At 40.9% G+C, this 18525-nt stretch overlaps 1 long non-coding RNA gene across 1 annotated transcript in view; it reads left to right on the plus strand.

Annotated features, from left to right (window-relative positions):
- The window catches only part of LOC146859893 (uncharacterized), a 294091-nt gene that overhangs the window by 189811 nt on the left and 85755 nt on the right, over window positions 1-18525 (plus strand). Inside the window, exons 2-3 of the long non-coding RNA XR_014979065.1 lie at window positions 887-986; window positions 6140-6239. This is a non-coding gene — a long non-coding RNA (uncharacterized LOC146859893). The remainder of the gene's footprint in view (window positions 1-886; window positions 987-6139; window positions 6240-18525) is intronic.

Here is an 18525-nt window from a genome sequence, read left to right on the forward strand (position 1 = left end):
TTAGAGTATGGTACGCATAGTATGAGTACGCTAGATTACTGATGTCAAGGTAACCATGCACTCTTACCTTTAATGTGCACAGTTGGTTTCGCAGAGACACTATGGACCAACTTCCTTTAACCCTACCTGATAACCAGTGATTTACACGATCACTTAAAGCTATGCTATAGGGTTTAGGGAGGAGGGCCGGATACTGGACGCCGGTGGTCTCCTGTTTTCGACCTGCGAGGCAACAATATGACACTTACTTAATAGCAATAGTCATGTAGTGAAATATGCATAACCTTACTTTCACTTGCTTGAAATACTAAAGTCTATTTAGCTTTCCTACCTGCAAACTCAAGTAAGCGTGATGAGCGTCCTAGTAGTTCTTGTGATGGCAGAGCTGTCCACTATGATGGTTCTTTTAGGGGAAGATGAAGGGAAGACGAAACGCGCATACCCTGAAGAAAGGCTTCTCACTTTCCTTGTCTGTAAGAAAATCTTGTCTTAAAGAAAAAATACTACATTAATTATTTCTTGGTTATCTTGATCTAATTTAATACATCTTACAATACGATATTTCTTTGCAGGAAGTCTTTTTCCTCAAGTACTTACATTTCTTTTTTGTCCCCAATATGTCCCATCACTAAAAGATAATAAAACAAAATACAAAACAAACAAACAGACTTCTCTTTGGGTTTCCTTAAAGTCTTTTACCCATGACGTTTTAGTTTCATAAAGTTTGTCAATATTGTTCTCAAATGTTCAATACGTCTTTTCTATTATGGAGAAAAACTGTCCAAAAATTGTCTTTAGGTATTTCCTTTGCTTCAACACAATAAACTGTCTTGCGATGGGCGCCTTAATCAAATAAAATAACTTAGCTGTCTTTTTGTTGTTACAGGTTTGCAGCTGAGTGGAACAAGTAGGAAACTCCTCCAGGTGCCGTGAAGATTTAGCCTGGGAAGATCGATGACTGAAGACCTGCCATGACGGATTTTCGGGTGAGGAGCGCGTGCAATGAACCTTCCACGAAAACAGGAGAAAGGCTAAGCAATTTCTATAACTTGGGTGTGGCTTTAAAAAGAACTGCCACACCCAAAATGGCCGCCACGTTTGATGCACGCTCAACGTGACGTGGGGTGTGGCATTGCATCTCTTGTATCGGCAATGTTTTTCCAGCGGTCAAATGTGCTGTGTTCTCTCGTTCTGTGCTCACTGTGATTCTGATTATCCTGAATAGCGCTTGACCTCAATAAGTCTCAGATGCAGATAAATTGCTTTTATACGTTCAAATTCACATCATATTCATGTTATGCACTTTTAATCAATAATGCCACAATACTGCCAAACACGGATATATTATGGTAACAGAAAATGACACCAAACATATACCTTCATAATTTAACTCAGCCAATATGTAATGATAATCACATTCAATCATTAATTACATATTGGTGGTGCGGGTTTGCACGGGAAAGGGGTGGGTATTTTACTTATGATTAACTCTGACCGTTTCAGAGACAGAGGAATCATGACAGTACTCCCCTCTCAAAATCACCTCTAAAACCATAGGGATTGGTTTTGGTTTATCAGGATATCGAAGGCGAAAAACCTTTCCTAAACGTGGAGCATTTTTTAAATGTGCAAGAGGTTCCCAAGATCGTTCCTCGGGACCATACCGTTTCCAATCCACTAAATAATAAAACTTTCCTCTCACTCTCTTTGAATCAAGTACTGCCTTAACTTCAAATAATTCTGGGATGCCTTCAATATCAATAGGAAGAGGTGGTGCCTTTATGCGAGTCATGGGATTGCATGGTTTAAGAAGAGACACGTGGAAGACAGGATGAAAACGGTATTTTAGAGGGAGCGTCAATTTGTGACTAACTGGGTTAATAATCTTTTCAACTGGGAATGGTGCAATGAACCGAGGGAAGAATTTCTTATTACTTTTTACACACAGATGTTTTGTAGACAACCAAACTTTGTCTCCAATGGCATATAATGGCTGCCCAGAACGATGTTGGTCTGCTTTGCTTTTTTGACTTTCTTTTGACTTTGCTAAATAAAACTGAGCCTTTGGTTGAATAGATATCAAATTAGCTACATAATTATGAATTGATGGAACAGATAAAGAAGATGTTAATTGTCCAGAAATATCCTTCGGATGGAGACCATATGCACAAAAGAATGGTGACAGGTCAATAGAAGAATGTTCCACGTTATTGTAAGCAAATTCTAAAGCACATAGAATATCGGACTATTCTTGATCACAATTTCCCAACATACAACGCAAATATTGTTCTATTGTTTGGATAGTGCCCTCCGTTAACCCATCTGTTTGGGGATGATAACTTGAAGAAGTACGCACTTCCATGTTTAAGGATTTACTTAAGTTGTGCTACAAATGGGAAATAAATTGAGGGTCTCAGTCGGAAATTATAATGGATGGTATTCCATGAAGAGGGATAATTTCTAGCAAAAAAAATATGAGCCAATTCGACTGTTGAAGGAAGTTTCTTTAATGGTATCAAATGAACCATACGTGTGAAATGATCAATCACGGTTAAAATAGTAGTGAAACCGGTTTTGGTAGGAGGAAGTTCAACTATAAAGTCAAGGGAAACAGTATGCCACGGTTGAGGAGGTATTGGCATTGGTTGCAAACCACTAGGGGCATGATGCTCAGATTTATTTTGAATACATATGGCACAAGTTTCAACATATTCTCGAATATCATTAACCATGGAAGGCCACCAAAACTTTCATTTAATTAAATGATAAGTCTTGGTAATCCCAGGATGAGCAGACACAGAGGTGTCATAATGTAATTATGTAACTTGTTTTTGGCAAGTTGTAGATGGTACAAATATTTGATCATTCATAAACAGTACTTCATCTTTCCATTGCAGTAATGGGTACAATTGCTGCCATTCTAAAATGTTTTTTGTCTTTAATTTGTCTTGTATTTTTAACACCACATCTGAATTGGTAATGCTGGCTTGAAAGCAATGTGTGGGTAAAATGGTTCTAGGTTCTTCTTGATGTTTTGTAATACTTTTGTCTATACCTATGTGTGACAAGGCATCAGCTTTATTGTTTTCCTTCCCTTGCCGAAATGTAATAACAAAATTGTAATGGTTAAGAAATAACGTCCAGTGAAGTTGATGACCTGAGAGATCTTCAACAGTTCTTAAGGTTTGCAGATTACCATGATCTGTATAAATTGTAATTGGATGTCTCGCTCCCAATAAGTAGTGCCGCCATTCTTCAAAAACAGCTTTTATGGCCAATAGTTCTCTGTCAGCGATGGCATAATTTTGTTCTGCTGAGGATAGTTTCCTGGAATAATAAGCTAGTGGATGCATTTGCCCACTATCTTTATGTATTTGCGACAAAATGCCTCCTAAAGCGAATTGTGAAGCGTCCACTTCTACTGTGAATGTAAGGGAAGGGTCAGGATACATCACAATTGGAGCTGAAGTGAACTGTATTTTCAATTCCTTAAAGGCCTTTTAAGCTGATTCATTCCATTCAAATTTTACACCTTTGCGGAGAAGTTTGGTAATTGGTGTAATAGTCTGAGAAAAATTGGGAATAAATTGGCAGTACAAATTGGCAAACCCCCAAAAACTTTGGACCTGCTTAACAGACAAAGGGCTAGGCCAGGTAAGTATTGAGTCGATCTTTTTTGGGTCCATTTTAATTCCACAAGGACTAATTATATATCCCAGAAAATCCACTCTGGAGGTGTGAAACATGCTGTTTTCTAATTTTATATATATAATGAATTTTGCAACAGCTTTTGAAGAATGGCTCGTACTTGCTTCACATGTTCTGTTACTGAGTTGGAATATATAAGTATGTCATCAATGTAGACAACACATCAGATGTCTATGAATTTTCGCAAAACCTAATTTATAAAATACTGAAAAGCTGCGTGAGCGTTGCAGAGTCCGAAGGGCATGACTTAATATTCGAAAAGGCTTTCTGTATGATTTTGTATGAGGCCTGAAGTTAATTATTTTCCATCTACTGCACGTACGATTTCGGGATGAGATTTAGGCAAAGTTCTTTAACCTAATTTTTGTAAAAACTGTGTCTCTATGAAATTTCCAGTAGCACCTGAATCTATCAAAGCGTCTACGGACCAAGTATGTGTGTTGTTGTTTAAAGATTTTAGTGTAATCTGAATGCTAAGATGTTGAAAGGAAGCAGCAGGATCTGTGGAGGCCAAACTAGAAAACCTACTCGACAAACAGACCTCGTCTTTCGTCGAGTTTTCTAGTTTTCTGATAGTTGACTGGCAGGTATTTCCGTTACCTTGGGTTTCCCTTTATTTGAATGAGTAGGACATTCCTTTACAAAATGTCCTATTTTCCCACAATAAAGGCACTGATTTAACTTACAACGTTTATATTTTTCTTCTTTGGTGAGGGGTCCTCTAATTGTTACAATTTGCATTGGTTCCCCTAAATCTGGTTTACTAGCAGACTCAATCTTTGAATAATGTCTTATTTTGAATACAAACATTTTATGTTCCGTTTTGCCTTTTTCACCTTTACGTTCTAGTAAACGATGGTTTAATTTTACCACTAGATCGATGAAGTCACCAATATCTTCAGGAGGGTCTAAAACCTGAGTCACCATATCTTTTAGCTCGTCTTGTAGACCTCTATAAAAGAGAGAGACTCTTTTCTCTTCTGGCCATTCTGCTTTAATCACCAACCTGTTAAATACCGAAATGTAATGTAATAGGTCTGATGAGCCTTGTTTTAGGTTTAGTAATTCATGGTCTGCACATTGCACAAACACGTTTGGCAGATAATTTTTTCATTGTATTCTTAAAACGTCTAAAGTCATAGAGTAATAGGTCATCACGTTCTACTAAAGTAACCGACCATAAAGCTGCGCCACCCGCTAGATATGACAGTGCAAATGCTACTTTAGAAGGATCATCGTGAAAAGCTGTAGGTTTTGCAAGAAATGTAAATGCCATTGATTTAAGAAAAATTGTAAACTTGTTGCTATCCCCATGAAATCGTTCTGGGGGTGCTAAAGGAACAGATACAGGTGTTACCACTTGAATTTGAGTAGGGGGTGTAGCAGTTGAAGAATGCAACATTTGTGTTGCTGACTGAAAATGAGGCTGAAAGGTAGGTGGCTTCAGAATAGGCTTTTGCGTTGGGGAGAAACTCAAAGCCGAACGGTCTTGCATAGCATTTTATAATGTCGATAAATCTCTGCGTAATAACGCATTTTCTGATTTAATATCAGCTAGCATGGTGGCTATATCTTGCAAAGATATTTGCTGAGGTTGGTCGATTGAGTCTGGGCGAAACGTTGTTTTAACCATGCACTCTTACCTTTTATGTGAACAGTTGGTTTTGCAGAGACGCTATGGACCAACTTCCCTACCTGATAACCAGTGGATTACATGATCACTTAAAGCTATGCTATAGGGTTTAGGAAGGAGGGCCAGATACTGGACGCTGGTGAGCTCTTGTTGTCAACCTGCGAGGCAACAATATGACACTTACTTAATAGCAATAGTCATGTAGTGAAATATGTATAACCTTACTTTAACTTGCTTGAAATACTAAAGTCTATTTAGCTTTCCTACCTGCGAACTCAAGTAAGCGTTATGAGTGTCCTAGTAGTCCTAGTAGTTCTTGTGATGGCTGAGCTGTCCACTATGATGGTTCTTTTAGGGGAAGACGAAGGGAAGATGAAACGCGCGTAACCGGAAGAAAGGCTTCTCACTTTCCTTTTCTGTAAGAAACTCTCCTTGTTACATTAATTATTTCTTGGTTATCTTGATCTAATTTAATACATCTTACAATACGATATTTCTTTGCAGGAAGTCTTTTTCTACAAGTACTTACATTTCTTTATTGTCCCTAATATGTTCCATCACTAAAAGAAAGTAAAAAAAAAATACGATTCAAACAAACAGACTTCTCTTTGAGTTTCCTGAAAGTCTTTTAACCATAAGGTTTTACTTTCATAAAGTTCGCCAATATTATTCTCAAATGTTCAATACGTCTTTCCAAGAATTGTCTTTAGGTATTTCATTTGCTACAACACAATAAACTGTCTTGCGATGGGCGCCTTAATCAAATAAAATAACTTAGCATTCTTTTTATCGTTTCAGGTTTGCAGCTGAGTGGAAAAAGAAAGAACCTCCTTCAGATGTCGTGAAGATGTTGCCTGGGAAGATCGACGACTGAAGACCTACCACGCCGGATTTTCAGGTGAGGAGCGCATGCGATGAACCTTCCACGAAAACAGAAGGAAGGCTAAGCAATTTCTAGAACTTGGGTGTGGCTTTAAATAGAACTGCCACACCCAAAATGGCTACCACGCTTGATGCACACTCAACGTGACGTGGGTGTGGCATTGCCTATCTTGTATCGGCAATGGTTTTCCGGCAGTCAAATGCGCTGTGTTCTCTCGTTCTGTGCTCACTGTGATTCTTATTCTCCTGAATAGCGCTTGACCACAAAAAGTCTAAGATGCAGATAAATTGCTTTTATCAGTTCAAACTCACATCATATTCATGTTATGCACTTTTAATCAATAATGCCACAATACTGCCAAACACTGATGATATTCTATGGTAACAGAAAATGCACCAAACACATACCTTCATATTTTAACTCAGGCAATATGTAATGATAATCAAATTCAATCATTAATTACATACTGGTGGTGCTGGTTTGCACGGGAAAGTGGTGTTATTTTTACTTATGAATAACTCTGCCTGTTTCAGAAACAGAGGAATCATGACAACTGCCTTGTTTATATGCCTGCATATATACATTGTTTAGCACCATGGTAGACTATATCTACTATTTAAGTTCTTCGTGCTTGTGATCACATTTATCTGCTGCTGTCTATTAATCATTGCAGCACACATATTTTATGCAAGAATAACGTTGGATCAATACATTTTATTGAAAACTTTCCACTGTGTATTCTCTATATATTTCTCCAAGAATAAATAAGTACGAGTGACTGAGCGAAAGGTTCTGCACTGTTTCCACGATCTCTGAGGGGCCAGGGTTGTATTGTTCAGTAGTTGCCAGAAACTATTTGCTCCTTTGTAGGTTAGGGGGCCTTACAGTGGCACTGTGAGCTAGTTGGTCTATAAGCCAACACATCCTGTTTCCGGAGTCAGTCTTCACATCAAGCCCTTAGTTTATGCTGTCCGAACAATGCATAGTTCCTACGGATTGGCAGGAACTACACAACACAATCAATCCATATTCTAAATAAAAATATCTTATCTTGACATTGAGCCTCTACTAATCAACACTCCTTTCAGGAGGAAAAACAGTATAGGTGGGCGATCTGTTTTAGCAGAAAACTACAAACTATGAAACACACTTACCAAGAAGTAAACTGCCACAGAGAATAAAAAAAGCTATTTATCTCGGCTTTTCCCCAGTAACGATATAACACTTAGATCACCGTGTTAAATTACTCAAAATGCCTCTGGAAGGTTCACCCATGCCCTACTGGGTGAAACCCAGAATGCCACTGGATAAAACAGAATTCTGTCACTGAACTCTGAATATTACCACATTGGCCAAATAGCATGAGATAATATGGTTTGTACAGGCAGCAACCATTATAACCTTTTTTTTTTTTAAATATAACACTATCATAGAATAGTTAAGTACCCTAAATTAAAAGTTGTGACTAATTCTCATACTCTATGTCTCACCCACTCATGCACTCTTACACACTATTGAAGACCTATGCAATACTTTTAATCTGCATCCAAACCTCACACAAGACATGCAATGTTTTCCCTCACATGGGTCAAATTATGTCCCATACTCTTTTAATCATCAACCAGAAGGCCACTCACGGCGCTGATGAAATTCTGAGCATTTTGCAATCACAGCAGAATTATGATAAACTGTATACATTATAGATATTGAAAATCAACTAGAAAAACTGCTTTAGATTTTTAAAGTGGTGATGAAGATTGCACTTTGGATACCAGTATAATACTACACAGCGTGGAACAGTCTCACTACAAAAATTTTACTTTAAAGGCCTCTTTTGAGCCACATATAACCCAGAGCATGTTGTTGCAAGTTCACTTTTTTTCCCATCCTTTATTGCGCATTGGGTTACAGGTTTGGCTCCTACCTGCAGCGAGCATCTTCCGACCTTCTATTGTTGGCATCAACAACACCACAGCTGTTTGATCCATAACTAGTGCTGTGACTTTTTCAAACAGAGGCTAGCATTTCTTATACAAACTCTTGAAAGTTAACTGTAAATTGAATTTGATGAGAGCGTTGGAGAATTTTAAAACGTGTGAGTGATTATATTTTAATGACTGAGCTGCTGTCAAGCCTCTCAGCTTATGTTCCTATCGCTTAGTACTGAATATTGGTAATTTTAAATGCAAGAAAAAAACACCACTTCTAGCAACAAACATCCATCATGACGCTTAAGATCTGATTTATGTTCATCTTTCTACTGTGTTGAAAACATACAGTGTGATAGTAAAGACTTTTCTTTTAGCTTCAGACATCACTGTGAACATTTTTCCACTTTATCACAGCAGTGGCAGAGCAGTAACTGGCCCTTTGTGGGTGTTCACAAATCTTGCATGCCCACGCCGTACTCCTCTGTGATTTAAACCTCCTAGACAACTCAAGCATGACAAAGCAAGTGATCCCTTTATCGTATTCATAGACACAATCCACCTGGTATTGAATGTCCACTCCAAAGTACAAATACTCAACCTTGTCATCTCAGTATCAGCAACCATCTAATGCAAACTTTTAATAACTAAAGACGGGACCACCCACCTTCCCATCCACGTCACTCTGCTCAGCGTCCAACCACCACTTGGAGTGCAACCTCCAAGAGAATAAAGCTGAAGATCATTCACAGATCATTTAAAGACTTTTCTTCCAATGACAACTTTGACATCAACATCCTTCTAAAAGATATAAATAGAGTTGTTTTAAAACCATGTGAACACCACATTTGAACTAAAACATGCAAGGACAAGCTGAACTCATCAGCTGCACGACAAGTGCAAAGAGATGAGAGTGGCATATCCAACCACACTCATACATTTCCCCAGGTCTAAACAGGAATTTATGTAATTGGCATTAATAAAAAAGTAGCAAATCACTTAGATGTCAGGGAAAATAGAGCACATGTAAGTATGTATGTGTGTCTATACATTCCATATCATCTGTTTAGGTGAGGCACAGGATTGAATGCATTACAATATTCTTAGAAAAGAATCCTTACATAGAGAATTATTCTACAAGAATATTCAGTTTTGTGATGTTGAACCTGGAAAATTATTTTCACTATTTTTTTTAAGTAGAGTTGTATCTTCTTCTTATGCATTGTAATGGACGTGTACCCCTGCCCTGAGTGACTATGCTGATTTGTTGTCAGAAACTTCAAGTAACACTGGAGTCGACACTGACTCCTATGCCCACTACCTCTGAAAAAGAACTCAAGGAACACTCTGGACAATTGCTGTGAGTTAACTGGAAAATAACAGACGAAGTCTCTTACCCTCAATATAATCTGTACAAGCCCCAGGAGGTGGTCGGTGACAGGCAATGTTCTGTTATCCTCACAACAGTCAATCGAAGGAACAATGGAGAATGGACTGACAACACTCTTAAGGAATTGTAATGGAGTAGTCCCGACTCAAGGAATAAACTTTGAAGTAGACACTATGACTTAAAACCTAGCTATGAGTAACTAATATCGTCCTATTGAACTGACTGAACTGTGAAGGAGTAAGACCCCCAATTCTGGTACCAGAGATAATTAACTAGAATTTCGTGAAGTGGCACCAACTAAATACATACTACGAATTCTTCTATTAAGTCACTTGCCAGAATCCCACGTTGCGCATGCGATAAGAACAACCAAAACAGAAGCGCTGACAGGAATTCCCTCAGAACAAGAACTTCACTCAGAGCCGCGCAGTGACTCCGGTGAAGAGGTCAGTTGAAGTGCGCAGATTCCTGAGCAGCTGTGCGCTTCATCTCCACAGCTGCTCGCGCGCTCTCGAAGACTAGAGCGCTCACTCCTCGCTGTTTGTAATCCCCTTCGGCGGCCATGTTGGAATACTCGCTTCTTCAAGTTCTGTACACAGCGCCGCAGGAACAACGTGGTGACTCTATGCTGCCTTCGCCAACATGGATATTTGGAACCCTGCTTTAATGACCGTTGAGTTTTTGCTGGCACTGATCTAATGCTGGCTATGGTTCTGGAAGTCTTGACATTTGTGTTGTCAAAGGCAAACATGGATCAGGCATGTGCACCATGACATAGGCCCGTCTCGTGGATATCAGTCTTTTTCGACCGGGAGGAGAGCAAAATCTCTACCCTCCTAGTGGTGAGAAGCTACTGCGTTCTCCGGGATTTAAGCAGCATAAGTGTAGAGGTGGCTGCATAGTGTGTAGTGATCATTATGAGTGAACAGGTCCTTTTTTTCTGTCTCACTAAAGTGAGGCCCACAGGCTGACTCACTTTTTAAAGTTCTGTTGCTGTGTGCTTAACTCACCATTGACTTACATCAGTTAGCTGTAAATTGCTGCGCAGCCCAGGAATAGTGACTGTGCTAGATGTATGTGTGCCTGAGAAGGGGTCAATACAAGGACAGAGTAGTGAGGTGCGGTACATGCATGGTGAGAGCGTCTACTGGGCATATGTATACCTGCATGGCATACATTGCATTAAAGCTGTAGGGCTGTGCAGTGCATGCGCACTGGAAGCATGTGCTGGATGTATGTGTGCTTGCAAAAGGTACACTACATGAAAGGTAAAGTGTTGTGCAGCATGTGTGTAGGAAATGATGTTACTGGTTGAGGGGGGTGAAACCCAGCTAAAGCAGCAACCATAATTCTTGTTAGGGTGAAACACAAGCAAACCCCAAATTAACCTGTGCTCAACCTTTTGGTAGCTTGGCACAAAAGCAGTCAGGCTTAACTTAGAGGCAACGTGTAAGGTAGTTATGCTGCACCTCAAACAGAAATAAATAGAAAATACAACACAAGAAAAAATAAAAATCCCACATCAATTTCGAAAAATAGAGCAACATTTAATACATTATTTGACACCAAAACATCAAATATTCAATCAGTAGAACTGGAGATATGCAATTTCATAGTATTAAGTAAAAACAGCGCCTGAAAGCACAAAGCGCGACCTGTTATTATTGGTCACGCTGAACGGAGACAAACTCACAGGTTCAGGACCAAGTTAGGCCCGCTCAACAAAAGTGCCTTTAATCCTGCCTTGCGGAGAGTTGAGAGATCTTGCATCGAGAGTGCGTTGCACAGCGGCGATTCCAGGGGGCTATGATGCAGAGTTCTGCGTCATCCAATGGGAAGCCCTGCATTGATAATATGTCGTGCATCGGGGGTTCAGAGAAGATTGCGAGCTTTGATACAAGGTCTAGCATCAGGCATGCAACGCGCTGAGGCGGTTTTGATGCGGCTATGAGATGTTTCGCGCTGCATGGTTTCTGCTTTATAGGACCATATTTGGGCTGGCAGAGCACCTTCAGGCCCCCATGCAAGTGTCAAAGACTGCGATGGCACCACTTTCGGGGGTAGGATCAGTCAACTAGCTCTTGGAGTCATTGGTGGTGGGGTACATGATGCTGGTCCAGTCCACCACTCAGCAAAGCAGCATGGCAGCAGGGTATCAGTTCTTCTTGCAGAGCAGCACAGTAGTTCTCCTGAGACTTCCACAGGTCCAAAGCTGTACTGAAAAGATGGGTCTTAGGGTCCAAAATGTATACCTGGTGTCCACTTCGAAGTAGGAGAAGGCTCTGGAATTTTCTACCCCCAGTGGACTATCCTTTAGTAACTTGGCACAAAGGCAGTCAGGCTTAATTTACCGGCAATGTGTAACGTATTTATGCAACACACAAACAGTAATAATGTGGACACAGAACACAAGAAAAATCTTACAAAATTTTAGAAAAATAGAATACAATTTAATAAATTATCTGACATAGAATCAACAAAAATCAAATCAGTAGAACAAGAGAAATGCAATTTTAAAAATGTTGATACAAATAGTGCTCAAAACCACAAAGCACCAACTGGGGTTACTGGTTGAGCCAGACCAGAACAAAGTCACAAGTTCAGTCTGACCACAATGGAACCTGGGCCGGATAAAGGGACCATGTTAGGCCTGCTGAAAAAACTACCTTAAATCCCGGTTGTGTAGCATTGTGAGAGCCCGCATTGAGGATGCGTTGTGCAGCGGCAGTTTTGAGGTGCTTCGAGGCTGTGATGCAAGACCCTGCATTGAGGATTAGTCACACAGTAGCAGTTTCAAGGAGTTGTAGGGTTACGATACAAAGTCCTGCATCAAGGATACGATCTCACAGCATCACACAGCAGTGGTTCTGAGGAGCTGCAAAGTCCTGCGAATATGAATGCTGATTGCATTTACGTATTGTGTATTTGTCTGTGAGGGCACAATATATGGAGTTAACAGCACTTAATAAGTGTGCGCTGTTTCCATACACAGAGTGCAAGTGTGCCTGCAATGGTACACTATATGGAGGACCATGAGTTCCATTTTGGGAAGCCCATGCCTGCCTGAGTAAGACATGAGAAGTGGAGGTGTCCCCCCAGAAAGATTTGTGTATTGCAGCATTCCTCCGAGCTGGGTGGGACACACTAGAGAAGGGAGAGACACCCACTGTACACTTCAAAAGTTGCTTTTTGATTCAGTGAGAGATCACTAAAAAGAGTCAGGGACACATCTCAAGAAGGCGATGGGGCTGATAAGCAAATCATAAAGAGTAGGACTGAAAGCCCGGGATTAACCGTTTGATTTATTTATTACTGTGGCTGACATCAAGATGTGAACTCTAGTCACCTCCATTGCCTGTGTTGTGGGACTATCAGATTCAGAGTCTTTTCTGCTGTGACAACCTTTAAATATGAAGAGGGAGAAGATTAATGTGTACTTCAATAGAAGCAGAACCCTAACATAAAACTTCAAAGCTTCACACCTTAAATCACATTTGGTCTTTGGAAATCGAATATAAGAAGGGGAGGTTTCAGACTCGAAAATTGCCATCTGCCAAGCAGCCGAATGGTCTGTTTGAATAAGGACTTCTGTCTGTGAGCAGGACTGGGGTCCAAGGCCTGCTAGTCTCCCTGCTGGGTGAGGGGACATCACCCAGGGAATCCAAGACCACCTGCTCTGGAGCTTTAAGAAGCAGCGCCTGCCTTCTTGCCAAGACCAGTGTGCCTGTAAGGAAGAGGAGAGTGTTGGAGGTTGTGAGGTCCAGTGGGGAGACTGTCGAGATGACTCCCGGTGTAAGGTGTGAAGAGATGGCTGCTGCACCGAATGGGTCATTGCCAGTGTGCATAAACAGGTCGGTGAGTGCCATCGTTATGATAGCTGTGAGCAAAGTGTGATGCAGAGAGTGTGAAGTCCACACCGCTACATTGCAGTGACCCTGTATGCCAGGAGAGGCTGCAGTGAAAGTGAACACTGCCAGCAAGTGCTGAGACCATTGCCGGGGTTAGCGGCGACCCCGTATGCCATGAGGGGCCTCTGTGGTCTTAAGTGCCGTGCATGAAGGGCAGACACCTTGTGCGAAGTACCACAGCAACCCCATATGCCATGAGGTGCTGCTGGTACTAATTTTCAGAGTTCAGGCCTACGCCCATGAACTGAAGTGCAACCCATGGGGTGATATCAATCATCAATGAAATTGCCAAGAACTACCTCGTGAACAGTGGAGGACCAGTTAGTGCATCAATCTCACTGGTACCAGATTAGGAGGGCAAGGGTCCACTCCCCTCCCACAGTGGGGAGCACTGAACACACCTCCGAGGAGGAGGCGCCGGACCTGAAGCTGGCCGTGCAAGCTCTTGGGGAGTTTGCCAAGTGCTGGGTACTGCCGAGCCTCCTGCATGCAGCCCAACTCAATTGAATAGGACTGGAGCAATGCGAATGTGCAAAGGTGAGGCACTAGATGAGAGGATGTATACATTCTTGCTGCTGTAGTGGATAAGACTTGATACAGGCCTACAGGGCCCTGGGAGACTCACTGCTATTGGTGCTGTGGCAACACAGACACCATTGACTACTTCCTATGAGTCAGAGTGGACTCTTGAGTAAGACCTACTGTTGTGTAGTTCCTACTAATCCATAGGATCTGCGCATTATTTGAGCAGCATAAACTAGGGGCTTTATGCCAAGACTGATTCCGGACACCACCTTAGGATATGTTGGCCTATAGACTAGCTAGCTCACAGTGCCACCGTAAGCCCCCTGAACTATCAGGGTGCGAATGTTTTCTGGCAACCACTGAACATAACAACCATGTCCCCAAAGGGATCGTGGAAACAGTGCAGAATCGTTCGCTTGTCACTCATGCTCACTTGTTCTCAGAGAAATATACAGAGAATACAGAGTGGGATGTTTCCAATAAATTTATTGTATCAACGTTATTCTAGCATAAAATACACGTGCTGCAATGATCAATAGAGAGAAGCAGATAAACGTGATTACAAGCACCAACAGCGTTAATAGTAGATAGATTTCTACAATGGTGCTAAAACAATGTATATATGTAGGCATATAAAACAAGGCAGTAATCAAGCTTACTCCTACGATGCAAAACCCACTCTAAGTGTACTTAGAGTGTGTGTAGGTGTAGAGCCAAGAATCCCCCCAAGGGACTATCCAATCCCATTACCTGATGGGATAGAATGAAGGACCTCTCTTGGTCACGAACTAGACACCCCTCACAAGATGTCAAACCGCTGCATGGTGATTTCTCAGCATGCAAGGACCATCGTTGTCAGCGTAAGTGCCTCCTCTGCTAATCTATCGGGGATGCTCATCTTTTATAATAGAAATCAGCTTTGCAATGTACGTATAGATTAGTGATGTTATGGATATGTAGATAGCCCTGTCGCCCCGTTGATGACGTTTGTACATAGTGCGAAACGAGACCATGTACATGATGTTCAGGGCATTGAGATAATGTTGTGTGAAGCTACATGTGTAAACAAGTTTTGTTTCAGGGAAACTAATCCAAAATTGTCGGTCACGCAAATATGTTGAAAATTTTATTTGTGAGGACCATGTAAGAAATAAGCTGCTTCACTACATGAGCCTAACCTGGGAATATAACACCCAGTCCTCATACTAAGAGTCAATATCTAAACTGTTATCTAAATAGCCAGCAGACAATTTTAAAAACTTTAAAAAACAAATCTTAAAAGTATCTAAAAAGCAGACTTCCCTTTATAATATTTATTTAAAAGTCATTTGACAGCCCAAGCACTCAGAAAGCCATGGTTCCTAGAAAAAGAAAAAGCTATTTATTTCATTTGTAAAAAAAAAAAATCAAAATATTCCCACACAGAAAAGGCCAATTTGTCTATGTGTTCCAAGTGGCAGACACAACATTGCCGCTGCCCACAACTGCAGACATTCCCAGAGGCGCACCTCATAGCAAGTTTATGAAGCATAGGTGATTCTATCCAGATCGCACAGCAGCTGCGGAGGGAGGCATTTTTTCCCATAAGTTCTCTCCAGAGCCATTGTTCACATCACTAGGAGCTGAAGAATCCCAGGGTGGCTCTAAGAATGCATTCCTCATGAATGGAATACGCTGGGGACAGCAATATTCATGGGCCCTTAAGGGGTCCACCAGTACTTCAATGCCTGATGGTGAAACCAATTCTGAACCGAGACATATATCCAGGACGTTTTCATGGCTGCAAATCAGACACCGGAAGACAGGTTGTATGCACTCAGTTTAGGAGTAGTAAAGTTTGGATTCCAAACTTTACTACTCCTAAATGCCCTTTGTGAATACCGAAAGTCGTAAACTTAGGATTTCGTCTCAGTTTAGGAGTAGTAAAGTTAGGATTCCTAACTTTACTCCTCCTAAATACCCTTTGTGAATACCGAAAGTCATAAAGTTAGGATTTTGTCTCAGTAAATGAAGTAGTAAAGTTAGGAATCCTAACTTTACAACTCCTAAATTCCTTTTGTGAATATCGAAAGTCATAAAGTTAGGATTTTGTCTCTGATTACTTTTGTGAATCGGGCCCACTATGTTTCACAGTGAATACATTCTGGATGATAATGTGGTCATACCGTTGATAACCACAGCCAAAGCCTTTTGTAAATTAACCCTATCTATCTCGGCAGCTTCTTGTTGAGAAATGTTTCATAGCTCGTTGTATATTCCATACCAAAAGCTCTTTTGACAAGGGTTCTGGGTAACTAATAAAACATACCTGAGATCTATGTCATCAGAAAAAGTGACACGTGTTGGTTCACCTGGGAAAGTGTTGAGGTTTTTAGCCCTTCAAGGCACAACTTCCTCACACTATGTGTCATCACCACCCCCGAATGCTCTGTTGGTACATATCGTTGATCAGGCCTATTGACCCTAAGCCAGATTGACACATGTTTGTGTCCACAGGCCATACCAACCATCCCTACCAACTGGGATCTGATGCATTAATGGAAACAATATGCATCATGGTATCTAGAGTATCCTCACTGAAGTATGTTAAGTGCTGGCAATTCTCAAAGCGTGAGAATGCAGGAATACACAATGCGTTCAAATCCTTCATTTTTGCTATACCAAGACATGAAGCTTGTTGCACTGTTTTGTTCAGGAAAATCATTTGATGTGATATGAGGTATACTCTGAATAAAGCCTCAATTCCCTGAACCTGCCAAACTTTTGTCCCACAGACAGATTTTGTGTCTATGTTTTTTTTCCAAAAGTTGAAACTCGTATAGAAAGTTATGAAATAAAGGAAGCAGAGTATATCAGCTTGGTGTTTGCTAGCATATTTTTCTTTGCAGGTGTAGGTGCAAGGCTGTAGTAATACAAGGCTGGGTCTGATGTTTCAAAACCTGAAAAATAAACAAACTTAGATGCAAACGTCTTTGAACTACCTTTCAGCTGTGTTAGGCAGTGTTCCCATTGTGTGTAATTATAAACAGGACATGGGATACTAGCTTTATGTAAAAAAAAGGGTGCCATAATGCTGGTAACACAGCATGTCTCTACAATTACTTGTACCATCATATAATTCTCCATTGGAAAATGCAGCTGATTGCTCTAGATCTGCAAGCAAATTATTCACACTTACAATGTCTCAATCATCAGAGAGAGTACTAGAGAAGCTATCATTTATGGAAATTTTAAACAAATAAGGAATTTGTAATAAATCAGTTGGACCATATTCATCATACGATACCCTGTCCCATGCAGTTCCTTCAGGAACTGGAAGCACTGTAATGTTCACAAGGGACAGGTCCCTTACTTGATGGTGCGAGGATGCATGTGGTTTAAGAACCAGGGGCTGATTTACAAGCCCCTTGCAACACCTTTGCGCCACAGTTGCATCACTTTTTGCATAAACAATGTGCCACATTGCAGCCCATTTACAACATGATGCATCTAGGGAGATGCGTCACATTGTAAAGCCCTGCATCACATTATACCTGCGTCAGGTATAATGTATGCAGGGTGGGCGTTCCCACGCAGGAAATCCTTGTAGAAGTGACGAAGTGAAATCTACAAGATTTTACTGGGCCACTTCTAGGATGCCACTGTGTCAAAACCCAATGTCTGCTTGAAGCAGGCGTAAGGAGTGGCATAGAACAATGAGTATAGGCCTCCCCATGTATTGCTGGAGTTTTGTCCTGCTTGTGACATGACTTCAGCAATGCATGACTGTTGGGCCAAAAGATGCGTCAGAATTCTGAGGCATTTGTCAATCATTGCACCATGGTGGCTCAAGGGTATCACAGGCTGGTGCAGGGAAACTGACGCATCTCTACAGATACTTCAGTTTCTTATAACTCTGCCCCTCAATTCCCAAGATGTACTGCGGAACTTTCTGGGAGATAACGTCCATTCAGAAGCAGAAAAACAACAGTCACTAAACCAATACAGAGAACCAGGAAAAGTAATCCAATTGTAATCCAGAGATATATCCAGGGAACAACAGCGTATGTCTTTTTCAGCCAAAGATAGAAAATATAAATTTCTAGCTTGAAAGGGAGAGGCCGTGCTGGCAGTTTAGGTTCAGTGGGGTCCAATGAGAAATCGTCATAACATACGAAGTAGCCAGACACATAGTCCGGTGCATGGTTGAAAAGTGTCACTTTATAAAACGACGAGTTATTTTGATCATGATCCACAATATACACATGAGCAAGAATCTAAAGAAGTTTGTTCTTAGTTGTCTGCTTAACAATAGATTTTGATGGTCCTTACAGAGGCTGGCAGCGAAAGATGATTAGATAAATAGTTGTTTTTGGATCTGCTTCTCTCTTGTGCAGTTCTCAAAATACAGAGACTCTCTGATCATGTATACACTTTTCAACTCTAATGGGACTGAAGGTCTCATGAAGACTTTGTCAGGACCTGAGGGACCTTCTGTGCCTATGGCAAAAGCCTTTCAATCAAAATGTATTGTTATATGAAGAGCTGAGGATGTTTCAACGTAAGTCTAC

The sequence above is a fragment of the Triturus cristatus genome, chromosome 3_1 (genome assembly GCF_964204655.1).
Source record: "Triturus cristatus chromosome 3_1, aTriCri1.1, whole genome shotgun sequence".
Classification (NCBI taxonomy): domain Eukaryota; kingdom Metazoa; phylum Chordata; class Amphibia; order Caudata; family Salamandridae; genus Triturus; species Triturus cristatus.